Below are 14,997 nucleotides of genomic sequence, written 5' to 3' on the forward strand. Positions count from 1 at the left end.
AGAAGCTGCGCGGCAATGTCGCAAACGTTTTAGTCTTCCACAATGGAATACATGTTCAGTTGGCGCCATTTCGGGCTGGAAGGGCGTCGCAGCATTAGCGCCTCGACTTTCAAACAGTTTTACGTTGCCAAGCCCTGCCGCCCCTCATCCAGTTTAGTTAGACCAAGCAAGTACTTCTGCCGGCTGTGCACAGCGCACCAGCGAAGCAACCAACGGTAAGAGCACTCCACAAATACAATACATAGGCATATTTCACACGTTCGCGAAGTTGTCCCTGAGAAACCTCGGCAGCAATACGCTGCTCACGCCAATGTATAGAGAAGCACAGTCAATTACATTCGCAAAACAAAATATCTACTTTTACAAGTCCCTACTGCAGTGCTACATAAAGCGCCATACCACCTACGCAACGTATTCGCTGAGCCCGCAGCGAAAACACGTCACCAAGCCCAGCAGCTCCTTCCAGTACACTACAAAGTGAGCCCGCATGCTCCGTTTAACACTCTTCACGTCACTACTATGCGCAAGACCCACGCAGTGCAGACTACAAAGAGCGCTACGTGCACAGGAGGCACCGCCTATCCTCTTTTGCATCTTTTATCTCGCTCAGCCTCGGGGTGTCACGAGCAGCGCCCAGCGTACACATCTGCGCAGCAGAACGTCCCAGCATGGGAACCTTAATTTACGCTCGTAAGAGATAGGACATTCACAATAACACTTGCCTCGGTTGCCCAGGTTATTCTATAAATGTTACGTACATACTTCGGGTTCAACATGAACTTTCCTCGGTCCTATCTGCAAGCTCGACGTATGACACAGGCAGACAGTGACTACCGAAAAGGGACGCGATGTGGGTTGTTTAGTAGTGGCATGACGCATAGTAGCCCGTCATGGATTGTCAACAGACACGTTCCTCGCTTAAATGTGACGGCGCCCATGTGAGACTACACGATGTGGTGGACAGCTGCGCAATACTAAGCAGCTTCCACACGAGCTTGTGTACAGGAAAATCCGACCTACATGATCTCAACACCTTCACCAACAAATTTTGCAATGAACTAGCACCCACACACGTTAATAGGAAAGCAGCACCACTTCTTTCGTAATCTCCTCAAGCATATAGACAGAGTATTGAGTCGCCATCCTGTTGCCAAAGAATGTAATGCTCAGTGGAATGACCACAGGAGTCAACTCCAACACGACGTCGACGCATAACCTACCTTTCATGCGTCCGGAGCACAGCCAATATGATTGACTGAGCTTTTCGTTCTTTTCAAAAGCACTCATTCAGCCATCTATTATCTGGTAAATGCTGCCTCATTGCGGGTGGTGCACAACGCACTAACTACACGCGCCCGCATACGTAACACTCGCCCCGCCACCTATGTTGTCATCAAATTATGATAAGCAGTTGACGAATGCACTGAAGCAGCTCAAAACTGAAAGCAATACTTCAATACGAACATGCCCATGCCATAGTTTCAGGCGAAAATGCTTGGACCGCTCCTCCTCCCCTACTGCACCTTGCACAGCCCATATGACCTCAACACGCCAACGACAAAGGCCGTGATGCTTTCAAATAATGCAGCATTAATTCAGCTTCTTTGAACATGCTAGATCTCAATAAAATGAGCTGACGTTTTGGAAAATCGCAGCTGTGTCCGCTCCGTCAACTGTCAATTAAAATCCTGCTATCTCAACGTCGAGTTAATAACCCTCTCTGCTTTACAAATCCTTCGAAACAGCCCCCAATGAGTTGCCGAGCCGTCAAAGCAGATGCGTTTCTTGCTTGTGCCCTTTACTGCGTTCAGCGTGCGGTAAGCATGCGTCATCAGTGGGACCCTAATACTCCACAAAAGCACCGTCAGTTCACAACAATTCTTGACTCGCAGCTCTGGCCATTGGCGAGAATAACAGCCACGGCTATGTCAAAACCGTCGAACTAATGCCACTAAAGTTTCTGTGTACCAGCGGGGCAGGTAGGCTCTGCAGAGTAGAATCAGGGCTTCTGTTTCTCCCATTACAGTGAATGCACAGGAAACGCCACCTTTGGAACAGATCCGAGGTGCTGCTACCGACACTGCTAAACTGCTAGCAAGACAACATGGGATGGCATGAAGCATCTGGCTACGCCTGTCGCCTACCGTATTTTTCGCAGGAGGACTGACATGCTGGGCTTTTATCGTAGGATACCTGACGGTCTACAGCTGAACGAAGCCAGGTGGGAACTCTAGACTCCCGTGCGCAGCCGGTCCTCTACAGGCAGGAGTGGCACGACGATATTGTGACGAGTCAGCAAGTGAAAATCATACGCACAGTAAAAAGTCAAATGCCCTAGTACCAATCAGCTCTGGTTCTGCCGAACATTCTCGTCAGGCTGACATACCGAAGATCATTTTGTGTAGAAAGGAAAGCAAAATCGTCTGCGGTGATGACAAACAATGTTGCCGTGGCTGGCGTATGACTTTCGTCTACTCTGATCAAGACATTCGTGACAATTTAAAACAGTAGGATACAAAGTAACTGAGTGATGTCATGGTGTTTGCTCGAAGCTGCAATACGTGGCACGAATGTGAGAGAAAATTATGCTGCTGCCATGAACAGCGCAGCCTTGGAGGCACACGCCGAGCAAAAGCGAAGATAACGGCCCGCCAGTACGCGATACTGTAATGTGCGCGATGCACATGTGCTTGCGCTCACAGTGCAGTAGGCAGAAAATTCACCATGAATGTAGATACTTGAGAGGTGCCTTACGAAGAGGTCTAGTATCCGCATTTCGCCCCCAGTTCGACACAAAAAGCACATCTTCAGTACAGCTGGCAGAAGATGCATAGACGTTCCCGTACTGCTCGGCTCTCCATGGACCACCATAAACACAATTACAACCACAGAAGGTTCGATAGTGCAAGGCACGAACTGAGTTGGGGCTGCGAGAGTCGACGGCTTTTCCACGCAACGCCTACGCGCAAAGCCATCCGCATCAGCACCGCCACACAAAAGCAGTAGCCGAGCCTCAGCTGCTTGGTAAACATCGTGCACCTGGCAGGTGCCACGTCTATCATGTTCATCAGATGCGTTTGCGTGGCCCACCATATCGTCGCCTCTGAATCCTGGACGAGACAGGTACTGTGCTCCATCTAAGCACCTCAGCGGACAACCTGCAACGCGCGTGATGAATGCTCCGGTCAAAACCAAGCAACATTACAGTGCTTACGGGTGCAAATACTGTGGAACCTTTGCGCAATACTTGTTGGCCTGACACAGGCACCTATTTACGGCATTGAAGGTGCTTACTTCACAACTGTATCACTTTTGACGCGACCTAAAACTACTGAAGTAGCGCTAATACTCCTCAGACAAACTCGCAGCATTCTGTGCGTGCAAACCTCAGAGATATCATAAACGGCGAAAGTGACTCGACAAGCATATGGTCCCCCAACCTCACATCTCACCGCTCAGCACCAACGCACGGTCTTCATTTCACTCAGCACCTTTGGAAGGCGATCTAAGCCTAATGCCGTAACTAGCACACTTGCACTGTGAAGCTTATGTGATGTGCCGCCCGCAGCCAGAGCCTGGAGCGCCGAAGTCACAGTGACATAGCCAGATAGCTATACGAATCACGTCGAAGCAAGTGCGCACCACGCTTTCTCACGAAGCGTTTTGCAACGAGCAAAAGATAAGCCAGGCTCCGCGGCGACACGATTCATGTCGGCAGCTGAAACATGAAAATAATGCTTCAGAGTAACTATCCCTGCACTCACCCACAGCATTTGTCTGCAACGTCACGTGCTTCCGTCAACTCGGCCTTAACAAGCTCAGATTCGACAGGGATATTCTGATGCCTCTGCACACATAACAAGCGATGTGAGTCTCAGGCAGTTAAGGCAGAATCCATGAAAACACTCGGCGCACCAAATACGTGCTATCGGTAAGTACAGCGACTGTTACTCCAGAGCAATGGCCCCTGTCCTCAACCGTGCGAGAAGCTGCGCGGCAATGTCGCAAACGTTTTCGTCTTCCACAATGGAATACATGTTCAGTTGGCGCCATTTCGGGCTGGAAGGGCGTCGCAGCATTAGCGCCTCGACTTTCAAACAGTTTTACGTTGCCAAGCCCTGCCGCCCCTCATCCAGTTTAGTTAGACCAAGCAAGTACTTCTGCCGGCTGTGCACAGCGCACCAGCGAAGCAACCAACGGTAAGAGCACTCCACAAATACAATACATAGGCATATTTCACACGTTCGCGAAGTTGTCCCTGAGAAACCTCGGCAGCAATACGCTGCTCACGCCAATGTACAGAGAAGCACAGTCAATTACATTCGCAAAACAAAATATCTACTTTTACAAGTCCCTACTGCAGTGCTACATAAAGCGCCATACCACCTACGCAACGTATTCGCTGAGCCCGCAGCGAAAACACGTCACCAAGCCCAGCAGCTCCTTCCAGTACACTACAAAGTGAGCCCGCATGCTCCGTTTAACACTCTTCACGTCACTACTATGCGCAAGACCCACGCAGTGCAGACTACAAAGAGCGCTACGTGCACAGGAGGCATCGCCTATCCTCTTTTGCATCTTTTATCTCGCTCAGCCTCGGGGTGTCACGAGCAGCGCCCAGCGTACACATCTGCGCAGCAGAACGTCCCAGCATGGGAACCTTAATTTACGCTCGTAAGAGATAGGACATTCACAATAACACTTGCCTCGGTTGCCCAGGTTATTCTATAAATGTTACGTACATACTTCGGGTTCAACATGAACTTTCCTCGGTCCTATCTGCAAGCTCGACGTATGACACAGGCAGACAGTGACTACCGAAAAGGGACGCGATGTGGGTTGTTTAGTAGTGGCATGACGCATAGTAGCCCGTCATGGATTGTCAACAGACACGTTCCTCGCTTAAATGTGACGGCGCCCATGTGAGACTACACGATGTGGTGGACAGCTGCGCAATACTAAGCAGCTTCCACACGAGCTTGTGTACAGGAAAATCCGACCTACATGATCTCAACACCTTCACCAACAAATTTTGCAATGAACTAGCACCCACACACGTTAATAGGAAAGCAGCACCACTTCTTTCGTAATCTCCTCAAGCATATAGACAGAGTATTGAGTCGCCATCCTGTTGCCAAAGAATGTAATGCTCAGTGGAATGACCACAGGAGTCAACTCCAACACGACGTCGACGCATAACCTACCTTTCATGCGTCCGGAGCACAGCCAATATGATTGACTGAGCTTTTCGTTCTTTTCAAAAGCACTCATTCAGCCATCTATTATCTGGTAAATGCTGCCTCATTGCGGGTGGTGCACAACGCACTAACTACACGCGCCCGCATACGTAACACTCGCCCCGCCACCTATGTTGTCATCAAATTATGATAAGCAGTTGACGAATGCACTGAAGCAGCTCAAAACTGAAAGCAATACTTCAATACGAACATGCCCATGCCATAGTTTCAGGCGAAAATGCTTGGACCGCTCCTCCTCCCCTACTGCACCTTGCACAGCCCATATGACCTCAACACGCCAACGACAAAGGCCGTGATGCTTTCAAATAATGCAGCATTAATTCAGCTTCTTTGAACATGCTAGATCTCAATAAAATGAGCTGACGTTTTGGAAAATCGCAGCTGTGTCCGCTCCGTCAACTGTCAATTAAAATCCTGCTATCTCAACGTCGAGTTAATAACCCTCTCTGCTTTACAAATCCTTCGAAACAGCCCCCAATGAGTTGCCGAGCCGTCAAAGCAGATGCGTTTCTTGCTTGTGCCCTTTACTGCGTTCAGCGTGCGGTAAGCATGCGTCATCAGTGGGACCCTAATACTCCACAAAAGCACCGTCAGTTCACAACAATTCTTGACTCGCAGCTCTGGCCATTGGCGAGAATAACAGCCACGGCTATGTCAAAACCGTCGAACTAATGCCACTAAAGTTTCTGTGTACCAGCGGGGCAGGTAGGCTCTGCAGAGTATAATCAGGGCTTCTGTTTCTCCCATTACAGTGAATGCGCAGGAAACGCCACCTTTGGGACAGATCCAATACGAGGTGCTGCCACGACACTGTTAGCTGCTAGGGAGACAAGTCTACACGGCATGGAGCACCCAATTATTGCAGTCTAGGATTGCCATATGAGCGTGAAGGTGAGAGTGCATTTGCTACGGGATGCAACACCACTGACACGAGAGCTGCGCTGTGGAATTTTGGGGTACTTCATGGTTCTGCGAAAAAAGCAACATCTTTACTGGTAGCTCACCACAACCAGGGGCGATTAAGGAACAACTAATCCATTTGCTGAAGCAATCAACAGCACAAGCCACGGCACTGACGAACTTTAAAAGCCGATGGCGTTTTGAAAACGCTACTCTTCCAGATTTCTTGAAGACACAGAACAGCAGGGCAAACACACGCTCATGCATGCAGCCCCCTTGCCTTCTCATCTCCCTGCTCAATATCAGGCGCACATCCTGTGATTTACACAGTAACATCAGGTAGCGATAGAACCACCTGACGGGATCAAAATGACCATTCTACAACTGCTTTCCAAAACCCATGTTATGTGCGGCCCGCAGCCAGAGCCTGGAGCGCCGAAGTCACAGTGACATAGCCAGATAGCTATACGAATCACGTCGAAGCAAGTGCGCACCACGCTTTCTCACGAAGCGTTTTGCAACGAGCAAAAGATAAGCCAGGCTCCGCGGCGACACGATTCATGTCGGCAGCTGAAACATGAAAATAATGCTTCAGAGTAACTATCCCTGCACTCACCCACAGCATTTGTCTGCAACGTCACGTGCTTCCGTCAACTCGGCCTTAACAAGCTCAGATTCGACAGGGATATTCTGATGCCTCTGCACACATAACAAGCGATGTGAGTCTCAGGCAGTTAAGGCAGAATCCATGAAAACACTCGGCGCACCAAATACGTGCTATCGGTAAGTACAGCGACTGTTACTCCAGAGCAATGGCCCCTGTCCTCAACCGTGCGAGAAGCTGCGCGGCAATGTCGCAAACGTTTTCGTCTTCCACAATGGAATACATGTTCAGTTGGCGCCATTTCGGGCTGGAAGGGCGTCGCAGCATTAGCGCCTCGACTTTCAAACAGTTTTACGTTGCCAAGCCCTGCCGCCCCTCATCTAGTTTAGTTAGACCAAGCAAGTACTTCTGCCGGCTGTGCACAGCGCACCAGCGAAGCAACCAACGGTAAGAGCACTCCACAAATACAATACATAGGCATATTTCACACGTTCGCGAAGTTGTCCCTGAGAAACCTCGGCAGCAATACGCTGCTCACGCCAATGTACAGAGAAGCACAGTCAATTACATTCGCAAAACAAAATATCTACTTTTACAAGTCCCTACTGCAGTGCTACATAAAGCGCCATACCACCTACGCAACGTATTCGCTGAGCCCGCAGCGAAAACACGTCACCAAGCCCAGCAGCTCCTTCCAGTACACTACAAAGTGAGCCCGTATGCTCCGTTTAACACTCTTCACGTCACTACTATGCGCAAGACCCACGCAGTGCAGACTACAAAGAGCGCTACGTGCACAGGAGGCATCGCCTATCCTCTTTTGCATCTTTTATCTCGCTCAGCCTCGGGGTGTCACGAGCAGCGCCCAGCGTACACATCTGCGCAGCAGAACGTCCCAGCATGGGAACCTTGATTTAAGCTCATACGAGATAGGACATTCACAATACCACTTGCCTCGGTTGCCCAGGTTATTCTATAAATGTTACGCACAAACTTTGGAATTCAGAGATATTTCCGTTGAGTTCATCTGGAGCAATTGTTTAGCTTGTGGGAAGCGATTGGTCTCAGAGAAGGATACGATGTGGGCTATTCAATAGTGTTGCTACGTAGAGTAGTCTTCCACGAACTGTGAAAACACGTATCGTGCTCAAGTAGGAAGGTGTTCACATGAAAATATGAACAGACACGTTATGGATAAAGGCACCACCATAATTAAAAGCTGCCAATGCAAGATATCTCCTGAGTGTCTGATGACGCACAGCTATATGATATAACTAGAGGAGTATTCAAAGGTCTTCGTATGCATTAAAACGTTTGTGCCACATTGCTGTGTTGTTGTGTTGCATTAGAATAGGTTGCTGAATGAAGGCAAAGTTTGTAGCTAGTGCGGTGCGATATTTTTTTTTCAGTTCTCGATGAAGGCATTCTACTTGCTTGCGAGATGAAAATACAGCACTCTTGAAGAAACCTGCAATCCTTTTGTTCCAGTCTGTAAGCGCCACCCCATGAGCTTTGCTGCTTGCTGCATTCTCGTATATGCGGTCCCTCCTTGTCCTTGGCGTCTGCTCATTCACAGTCGAGCAAGATTGGCACGGCAATGCTTCCCACCACGGCTGCGCGTTCGGGCTTACATGGCTCCACGTTCGATACCAAAACCTAGGGTGAACCTCGTGAGTCTCTGATATTGATGCTCTCCACAGCGCTTTTGAGAAAACAAATTTTGAATGGTAGTTCGTATGAACCACACGCACGACGGCGCAACACAAACGAAGACCTTCACGAAACATCGCGAGTTCGCCTATAGAAAAGAAAGATGCAGTCTAAATGCCTACCGCGAACTAGCCCACCATGACGAAGCAACAAACACAGAAAGTGTTTCTTATCTCGATGGACAATATTCCAAAAATGTAATCCAACAGCGCCGACATTCTGACTGGCTACAAAGCCAGCATGCTCTCAGCAGACAGTGCCCAAAACATTTCTACACTTCAAAGCATTACTGCTTTTGTGCATTGCAAAACAAAACACAACCTCAGCTGGCCTTGACTCGACAATAAAGCCTCTGTACTCTTCATTTGCGTTGTAAATGCGCGCAAGAAACGAACAGTCTGCAGGGAAACTGGTATTTTTCGGAACTGACGCCCTTATTCTGCAGCTGAACAGAAACGAAGGCCCCGCATGGCTGTCTTGCCAGGGCAAGTCTCGCAATACACCTTAATTAATCACTGCGTCAGTGAGTGGGAAAGCTGCAGACGGTATAAGCGAAATCTCCCATGTAATGGCCAGTGCGCCTTTAAGTACTAAGGTTTGCCTTCATATAATCAACACCAACGGGGAACCGATATGCCGTCATGTACAGCGTTACTTTCTACAAACTTCCGGCAAGCCAGAATCCTGAAATGCACACCACGCACGTCCTTAATTAGCAAAGGGTTTACTGCATGTGATTCCAGTGTTCACACAATGTGAATAAAAGGATGGGAAGAACGGTACTTCTCAGAGAGCAACACAATGGTGCTCAATGGTGCTAGACTGGTCTGGGTATCTTAAGGCTTAAGATACTCAGTGTAATGGAATTGTCACCAATTATCACATTGCGCGGGCTGTTCTGCGCAGAAGCGCAGAGCAGCTCGCCCTAGTGAAGTCATGGCGTTCATACGCTGTATGATACCAATCAAGAACACAATGGGTTTGATATATATAACCCGTGTCAAACATATGCTGCCACATTGTGAGTGCAGCGAATGTCAAGTCGACTAGGAACTTTTTCTGGAGGCACTCAATAACACCAGGTCCATTTTTCAAAGGGTGAAGTACAGTGTCATATATCTCGCAATAAAAGTAGGTTTGCAAGTCATATAATTTCGCAATATGCTGCGAGTTCCACTGCTAAAACACATAGTGACTATTTTCACCACTGCTTCCTTTATGTGCAGAAAAGCGTCTGAAACAACATATTTCCCCGCTCACCACACATATTGACGATTATCTCCCTTTCTTATTTGTACTGCGTATGTGGGCAACGGTTGCTTCTCCGTTTGTACATACCTGTCTGCCTTTCCTTGCCATTGCAAAAAACTCGCCAAACTATCTGCAACTTTTCCTCTTTTGCAGAAGCAGCAGCGACCGCCCGGGCCCTCCACCAACAGATACTTGTGCCTGCATACTGCAGCCTCTGTAACTGGTGCTAGCATACTGCCGCACAAGTCTAGGCAAACGTCACTCATGAAGTATCGACTTCGGAGGCACGTCCTATGCAGAGGTTAAAACTCGGCGAAATTTCGATATATCTTTGGAAGCTCCCCCAATATTCAGCAAGTAACGTGACTGGCTGGCGCCGAAACTTATATCCGCTAAACAAACACATTGAGCCTAATTCAAAAAGACAAGCTAGAACTACTCTATGCTGAGCCATTGACAGATCCTCCCATGCTACACTTTAGTTTTGCATAAGCTGAAGCACGCCTCCACTCACAAATATCCGCATTCTACTTCTGAGTTACAAGGACGCTCAAGTCTGTCTTCAACTCACAAGCTTCACTTTCAGCAGCCCTTGCGCATTCACATTCCGTCGCACAATAGATCTAGCGCGATAATACCATTACGCATAAGAAACCGTGCAAATCTTGCCTCTATTCCCCAGTTTAAAGTTTTTCAGCTCCCACAGAAGGCCACTACTACCATCACCAGACATATTGCAGCCTCATTCTCCGACACGCGCATAATCATTTACACCAAGAGGAGCCCTTGAGAATTCCCAAGATCTGGGACATGCATGAAAAATTTAACGCAGCAAGCCAACTGCCCGCAACAAGTGTAATGGCGACAACCCTATTAGCAACGCCCGGTACCTTTGCGGATAGAAGCTTTAATACCGCCGCCGCGGGAGATGGGATAAATCGTGAAGCACCTAACAAACTGCAAATGCAAATGACGATTCAATCAAGGCAGGCCGCCAGTAACATGCTCACGGCAAACACTGCTGGGCGGCAATGTTAGTTCCTGCCGACCACAGAAGTCGAGTCAGCATGATTTCAGAATATTTGATAAATTCCTGAATAGCCAGCCAGAAAAAGCAATTGAGATTCACGTAGAAGAATATTTTTTCGTCTCTAGGCACCGCTAAGCAAAGAACATGAGCGCGTAGGCGGCCAGGCATGCACGAACATGCAAGTATAACTGCCAAGATTTGCAAGGCATCTCTTGCGATCTATCTGCTCCTGTACGTGTTAAGGTCCAATACTTGGCACGCAAATGTATTATCCGCATATTTGAATGCAAGGGGCTCATGACGGCATTTAGTTATTGCGTGACACTCTAGAGCGCCTTCTGCACGTTCACATAGCTGCACAGTAACAAACACGCTTTTGCAGATGCCCAATCAACCAGATGTTTTCAGTACACATCCTATCGGCAAAATTTGCAAGAACGCGCTTTGCATGAATAAATGGGCATCAGAGCAGAGCCCCAAGGGCTACAGTATATTGGAAGACGCAACCCATGATGGGCGCACCGACGCACACGCCATGTCCAACACAGTTCCCATGGAATTCGCACAGTTTAAGTCTCTAAAGCAGATATTTCTGCAAAGGACAGTGTACGACCTTTCTTTATTGGGAGCTCCGTCGGAGCAACGCAATCTTCACGAGGCAGTGCACGGCACAACTTTTAAACGCAATAAAAGCAAAAAAGAAAGCTAACCAAAGCTGCATGAATATAACAGGCATAAACACAGCAGCGAGCCCAACTACGCCTCCACGAAACGTTTTAGTACATGTCCCTGCGCTGCAGATATGAAGCACACTGAAGGTGTCAGTTTTCGGGGTCATATACCTAGAAACTTACAATGGCCCAATGTGCACACACATTTGCGTACACACAGTAGCCAATGTTCACTGTGCTTCCCACCATGCAAAATCAGATCTTTCAACAGTTACTTAAGTCTGCACAGGAAATTCTGCCCTGCATGAACGGATTCCGTAGCTATTTACTGAGCTTTGCTCGATTCGCCACTTCAGAGCTTGGCGCAGCTGAGTGTGACGCACTCTCTGCAAAGTCCAGCAGTCGATCCATTGAAATGTTTGCTCACTGGCCTGTGCACTATATAGTACGTTGGTCGGATAGTGACGCAGTTGGTCTAAAGAGGGGAAAGGCGTCACAGGGCGCGGCAATGCACATGCATGCAAGCCAATGGTAAATGGAAATGACGCAACTGCAAGCATGCCAAGAGATGCAAACATTCCATACGAGACACACAGCTTAATAAAGCAGAGGCCTTTACGATTAGCTAGCGGCTCAGCTTCAGCTCGAGGCGTCGATACGCCGCGATGTCAGTCACAGTCGCGTATGTCACGATGATTAGGTGAACTCGCCACCACTCTGTTAGCTCAAAAGACAAAAGAAATCAGCGGCTCCTGGTACCTCTACAGGAGCTAATAAGGGGCGAGCTATATACTACAGGCCTGTGAACCCGATGCTTGCAGAGTATTACCTACAATGTCGTCCTGCTTATGATAAATGGTTGTTCTACCTTACATGAAGCTTGTCATATGGCTCACCTTGCATGCAGTGCTTCATTTTCTGGATTCCTGTAATGCATGTGCTAAACCAGTGCGCCTTTTAGGCCGCGTTTCAGAGTATTTGTCTCTGCTGCCCATATCATATCCTCTAGATTCTACGAACAGATATGTCGAGCCAAGATCTATGTCGAAATCAATGCCACAAACTTGCAAGTTCTGAGGACCCTAAAAGAATATGTCAAACACCTAGGCGTGAGGAGATCTGTATCTGACATTTCCTAGTTTCGATGCTTGAAGTATAAAGCGCGTGGCTTCCAAAAGCATATTGCTGCACAAGCTCTCAAGGTGAGGGGTTACATATGCGCACACAAGGTCTTAGCAGAATGATGCTCGTTTCCTGACACTTCAGCTGTGACGGACTTTCTGTCAGTTCGAGAGCTCAGAATCCTTTCCGAAACACTTTAGTAGCAATTACGCGACGTTTTGACTACCTATGAATTGGTTCGTAACGCTCCAGCATATTTGTCACACTTCCACCACGGCCACCACACAACAGCTATATACAGGAAGCACCATGCGCCTTGCTGCACTGTCCACGTTCCCTAGCCCTGCACAGGGCGTCTTCAGCTCGCAGCTAATGAACGACAGTAAAGGTGATAAGCAGTTCCAATATTAGCTTGTGAAATGTGTGTAGCTTCGAAAATAACACTGAAACCCAAAATCTTAGAATACGCATACTGAAAAAAGGACGATTGTCTAAACCGCATTGGTGACTACAGCTCAGTGGGGCAGTTGGTTGCCTTCCTCGTCACGAATCTACAATCCACAGGAATCACACACTTATATTCTAATCCTCCAAAAATTATCTTCCCTTTATGTGCTGCCTACAGTGCATGTAGCGCACTTTCTGCAAACAAAGGTGTCTTGCTTGACTTCAATATCGGGCAGCTTACACACTTTGAGACGCCACAACAAAGAAATGCGACCCTGCGGCACATTACGTTTAACAATCATTTACCAAGATACTTGGACGTCCGTCCTAGTGCGCTGGCCACGCTTCACATACTTGCTAGGAGGGCAAGACAGTTTCGCAAGCATCTCAAGTCGCCATATTGGGACCGGCGTAAATCGGCAGTCAGGCGCCCTGCAAGTGCAAACAGTCAGCCTATTCGGATAAGTATCTTCAAATCCACGACAAAGACGAACAGAAGCCGACAGCACCACCCCGCCAGATATATGTAACTGGACCTCGTGAGTAGTGCCCTTGATACTTTCTCTCACAGCATCTCTATGTGTAAGTCAGTCAGCGCAGGTTCATTGTGCCGTCGCGCTAATCACCTCTGGTAAATGTGAAATCGCAACGGCAAGCGCCCATTAATTCCTATCTGAAGAATTTGACAAGGCGGCTCACCCCAAATTCCCAGTTCCTCAGCGTGGCAATACAGCACTGCCACATGAAAAAGGAATGACACCATCGTGAAATTAACAGGCTGGCGGAATCGCCACATCTGCATTCGCTTGATTGGCAGCCCAATATATTAAAATGCCAAAATGAAAATGTACTTTTGGCGGTAATCTGTACGTCTCTTGCGTCAGAAACGCAACGTTTGTTTCGATGGTCTTGAACGCACTTGCTGCAATCTCATTAGGCGTCAGTTCCTAGTTGTGCAAAATTAACGGGCCTGAGGAGCAACTTAACAAATTTCATAAACCGGGGTGCCCCCTGGCGAAACCGAGCATAGCAGTTCCTCACAAGCTACTTTACTACACTACATGCTTTGCAATATACATGCACACGCACACTTCAAGACAGAAAGGCAGTCCCATGGATGCGATCTCTATGACCTTCGCACAATGCAGCTGCCAAACACAAAAGGATCTGCATGACGTATTCTTCTGTCCACGTTTCAGTGTATGTTCTCTCGGAACTGCGGCTGCACGCTAGAGCGCCACATCGCAGACTTTCCCAATGCAATATGCTGACTCCACCTATTGCGATGTATGCTTCCGTGAGGCGCAAGCGACACCACGCTTTGGGATGAGAAGCGTATATTTGTGCGGAACAGAAACACCCGGCACATACAATGCCGACTTGCGTAAGAGGAATCTGTTGCTCTGTATTGAGCTTTGCTCGATTCCCCACTTCAAAATTCAGCACGACTATGTGCTACGCACTCTCTGAGTCGTCCGCCAATCAACCCACTCCATCATTTGCTCGCTGGCACGCCAAACTTTTCCGCTATTTTGCTGCATTATCCACACAGCAAAGGATAAGCAACTTCAACACTGGGAGCTGGCAGCAAGCATTTGTGGGCATCATCACTGCATCTTAAAGCGACATCATGCACCACCTGCCGCCCCGCAGAGCGCATAGACTCAAGGTTTGCCCAAGAAGGTAGTTGCACACAGGACCCACGGTCTCCAGGTCACTCGGCTCTCGTTAGCAGCAGTCACGTCAAGCTGCAAACGCTCCTGAATGAGATCAGACGTATTTGCAGGTCATTTTAAAACGTACGAATCTATTTATGCGTCGCATCCCCCAACCCCACATAAACGCAGCTATTCGAGATAAATCCCCCCATTGACTTTAATCGGTGAGGTTATTTAAAGCCCTTTCGACATAATGGGAACCGAGACATTAAGAGCTTTCCCTATCACCTACAACATGTCCACGATTTTGTGAAGCTTTTGGATGTTCGGTAAATCTCCAGGATAT

Source organism: Eimeria tenella, genomic scaffold (assembly GCF_000499545.2).
Source record: "Eimeria tenella Houghton genomic scaffold, Eth_scaff80, whole genome shotgun sequence".
NCBI classification, from domain to species: domain Eukaryota; phylum Apicomplexa; class Conoidasida; order Eucoccidiorida; family Eimeriidae; genus Eimeria; species Eimeria tenella.